Raw genomic sequence first — 4,874 nt, 5'->3', positions numbered from 1 at the left:
TTGAAGGTTAAATGAGATGATCCACAGAAAGCATGCTAGTCATGTAAACTCTTGTTATTACTGCCTTCACTGGATCTGGGAGGCCAGGAGTGAAGGAATCTCTGCTATTTGCCTAGGAGCCCGAGCACAGAGGCCTCCTTGTCTGGATGAGGGCCTGAGCTTCTTGGTCCAAAAGCCTGAGGCTGCAGGACCTTCCATGGGAATTCGAGACTGGTGAGCTGATCTTCTCCTCTCTCCTTCCTTTCCCTGTCTCCCTCTCTTATCTCTTGGGAGTGAACTGGTTTTCCTTGGGAGCTCTGCTCTGGGGTTTGGTGAGGAGCCAGTCCTGCCTGTATGTGTCTGGAAGGTCAGTTTCTGAACCACTGCAGAGTGGCACCAGCTGACATAGTGGAGGGGTAGTATATTCCTCCAGCTACAGAGCTGCTGTGAGTGGGCTGATGGGGGCACAGCTGATTGGCATTGCCCATACTGCGTGATCGTGGAGACACACACACACACATTCTCTCTCTCTCTCTCACAGATACACAGAAAAAATACACGTACACATCTATACACACATGCATATACATGCACACACACACACCACTCTTTCCTCTGTCTTTACATCCTTCTTCCTTCTCTGTTAGCCTCCTTTTATTCTATACACATCACCCCTCTCTTTCCTCCTTTCTCTTTATAACCATAGAAAACAGTCCCCCAGGGGAGGAGCTCTTTCTCACCAAGTTTGTCTGGGGCTCTTTAAGTCTTTTTTAAGCAGGGCAGTACGTGGGGTGACTTTTAAGGATCTGGCTTTAGGATTTGGTCCTGGGAAAGGAATCTCATCTCCCCTCTGGTCTCTTGCCTCCTGCCTGATTCCACTTCCCTCCCCTCTCAACCCCCCCTCCTTCAGAATGAAGCTTTCAAAAGCCAAATAAAATGCTGTTCTCTTTTATCATTGTTTAGCCTCAATTTTCTCAGGTTCCTCTACAATCTCGAAGCACAACCATATTTTAAAAATATCAATGCATATATGTGTGTGTATATATAGTGTTAAATTTCTTTCTGTCTTCCATTCTTCCTTCCTTTCTTTCTCACTTTGTCTCTTTCTTCTATATAGTGGGTTGGCCAAAAAGTTCACTTGGGTTTTATCCAATATTTATTGAGTATCGGGTATACGTCAGACCCTAGGTTTTCTTTGTTTTACTTGTGTCTATGGTGTTTTGATCGGAGAAGGCAATGGCAACCCACTCCAGTACTCTTGCCTGGAAAATCCCATGGACGGAGGAGCCTGGTAGGCTACAGTCCATGGGGTCGCTAAGAGTCAGACACGACTGAGCGACTTCACTTTCACTTTTCCCTTTCATGCATTGGAGAAGGAAATGGCCACCCACTCCGGTGTTCTTGCCTGGAGAATCCCAGGGACGGGGGAGCCTGGTGGGCTGCCGTCTATGGGGTCGCACAGAGTCGGACACGACTGAAGTGACTTAGCAGCAGCAGCAGCATGGTGTTTTGATACTTATCACTCTAAATTAAAGCTATTTGATTGATGCCTGTTTTCCAAGCTTATATGACTCACTTTTTTGTTTGTTTGTTTTTTGTTTTGTTTTTTGGCTGCCCCTTGAGGAATGTGGGCTCTTAGTTCCATGACCAAGGATTGAACCTGTGCTCCCTGCTGTGGGAGCATGGAGTCTTCACTACTGGACCACCAGGGAAGTCCGATAACTCATATTTTTGAATGCTAATTATGTAGTACAAGAACTATGTTAAGTGGTTTATGAATATTATTTAATGTATTCCTCATAATAATCCCAGGTAGAGTAATATTAATATTCCTATTTCATAGATTATGAAATGGAAGCTTATATGTTAAAAAAGTCACCCAGGACCACAAAGCTGGAAAGTGGCACAGTGTTATATGTCAATTATATCTCAATAAAGATAGGAAGAAAAGGCACAGTAGGGATTTGAACACAGAAAATCAGAATCCAAAGCTCCTGCTCTTAAGCACCATGAGATCCTCCCCACCACACAGTGGACTGTATGTCCTGTGAGGTGAGACACTGGCTATCTTGTTTACAACTACTTATTTATACACCGACGACTGTGTCTGGCATAGAGTGGATAGTCAATAAGCATTATTGATTGAATGAATGAACTGTGAAATCATCCTTTGCTGCTATGTGGGTTGCAGGAAGGAGTAGGAAGGATATGAGCTTGGAAGCTAGACGGACCAAGGTTTGCACAGAGAACTGTTCTTACTAGTGCTGTGCCTCAATTTTTTCATCTATAAAATGGGGATAATATACAAACTGAGCAGAATTCGTGCGAAGTTTAAATGACAGTGTATGTTAATCAGCCAGCTCATGTGTCTATGTATAGCAAACTGAACAAATGACAGCTATTTTTATATGTACATGCGCATATAATGCATCTGCATTATGCATGTAGCCTTAGTAGGTTTTCAGTGGTATAGAGCCACTCCCCTATTGTTGGATACTTGAGTTCATCCCTAGTTATTTGCAAACAGATGTTTGATGAGGACAACTTGTATATGTACCCGTTTTCTTTCTTTCTTTATTGGAGTAATCATATAATTGCTTTACAGTGTTGTGTTAGTTTCTGCTGTACAATAAAGTGAACCAGTGATATGTGTGTATATATATATAGATTATATATATCTATATATATATATATCTCCTCTTCCTCTTGAACCTCCCTCCCCCTCCCCATCCCACCCCTGTAGGTCATTACAGAGCACTGAGCTGAGCTCCCTATGCTATACAGCTGCTTCCCACTAGCTATCTGTTTTATACATGGTAGTGTATATATGTCAATGCTACTCTCCCAGTTCATCTCACCCCCTCCTTCCCCTCCCACCTCAAGTCCACATGTCTGTTCTCTATGTCTGGGTCTCTATTCCTGCCCTGCAAACAGGCTCCTCTGTCCCGCTGGACCTGTTTTCTTGTGAGTTTTTTTTTTTTCCCCTTGATGGTATCTTATGTGGAAGATTCTACTTGCCTGGGAATGTATATACTGATGTGGCCCTATTTATTGTCCAACAGCATCCCAGGTAGGAGTGGAAGGTGGAGACAGGGAGCAGATATGACAGCTGGCTGAGGTATGTGAGGTAGTGTGCTTTTTCTTGTAATGATCAAATCTCATCTGTCTAGTGCCCAGGGTCGGTGTCCAGGCACTGGTGTCAGACAAGACTAGGTTTGAATCCCAACTCTGTCCGACTCACAAATGTGTGAACTGGGCCAATTAGATCTTCTAAGTAAAAAATTTCCTTTCTGTATAATGGTAGTGTTCTTAACTGTAGCTACTTTGCGAGGCTACAGTAAAGTTGAGAAAATACATGAAAATGCTCAGATCTAGGCCTGGTCAATTCAATAAATAAATAAAAGTGGATTCAATAAAAGTAAGGATTCAATAAATAAAAGTGACTATGCTGATTGCATAAGATTCACAGAGTAAAATATATTTCCCCACTGATTTAATCCTGACACAGTCCCTGTGAGGTAGGGGTTATTAGGATCCCCATTTCACAGATGAGGTAATTAAGGCCTAGAGAACTGTAGTGCCAGGACCAAGGTCGATAGGGAGCTCACAGTTTCTGAACAGGGTTCAAAACCAGGTCTCCAGAGGTCAAGACCCAGAGCCCAACCTTCCAGCCTTCTTCCCTCACACCAGGAGTTCTGGGTTCTTCTCTGGCCAGGGTGGAATTCAGGCTTTTCTGTAATCGACTGTGAAGAGCAGGGTGTTAATCTCTTCAACTTCTTTCCAGTTTCGACGTGGGGAGTGTTACCTCTTCCCCAATCCCTCAACAGCCAGCATTGGGCTTATCCCAGAGGACGGGGCCTGTCAGAGTTAGATACCACACCCCACACTAAGCCATGCCCACAGACCAAAGCTCCAGCCCCACAAAGGGAAACCCCGCAGCCTCAAATCTCTCCTCCATTAGCCGCCCACCTGCAAAGTCCCTTGCAGCTCGATGTCTACCTCTTAAACTCAAGAGGAGTCCGGCGCTCCACCATATGCAGCACCACCTCAAAGTCCAAACCCTCGCACCACGACTCATGGTTCTGTCTCTTTTTCTTGTGACCCAATGGCTGCGAGCTACGGCCTCGGCTCTCAACAGCTTTGCCCGGCTGTCTCCTGCACAGGATCTTAGGGTCCAGCCCAGGACACGAAGCTGCGCCCCAGGGCTCCGCCCACCCCACTTCACTCTCTCATTGCCTTAACTTTGGGTCCCACCTGGACACCCTTATGTCCCCACGCACATGTTGTTGTTGTTCAGTCGCTCAGTCGTGTCCAACTCTTTGTGACCCCATGGACTGCAACACGCCAGGCTTCCCTGTCCATCACCATCTCCTAGATTTTGCTCAAACTCATGTCCATCGAGTCGGTGATACCTCCAACCATGTCATCATCTGTCGTCCCCTTCTCATCCTGCCCTCAATCTTTCCCAGCATCAGGGTCTTTTCTAATGAGCCTGCTTTTTGCATCGCGTAGCCAAAGTATTGGACCTTCAGCTTCAGCAACCATACTTCCAATGAATATTCAGGGTTGATTTCCTTTAGGACTGACTGGTTTGATCTCCTTGCTGTCCAAGGGACTGTCAAGATTGTCTTCCCCAGCACCACAGTTCGATAGCATCAATTCTTCAGCGCTCAGCCTTCTTTATGGTCCAACTCTCACATCTGTACGTGAATACTGGAAAAACCATAGCTTTGACTATATGGACCTTTGTGGGCAAAGTAATGTAGTCTCACTGTATATCCTCTGGCTCCTGGAGCCCGCCACAGCACCTTCTAGCTTGCCGGTGACCACGCCCCTCGACGTTAGCCACACCCATATACAGCCACGCCCACCGAGGCTCCACCCCCAGCGGTCTC

The sequence above is a fragment of the Giraffa tippelskirchi genome, chromosome 13 (genome assembly GCF_054371585.1).
Source record: "Giraffa tippelskirchi isolate mGirTip1 chromosome 13, T2T-mGirTip1v1.2.pri, whole genome shotgun sequence".
NCBI lineage: Eukaryota > Metazoa > Chordata > Mammalia > Artiodactyla > Giraffidae > Giraffa > Giraffa tippelskirchi.
This window is presented reverse-complemented; position numbering follows the sequence as displayed.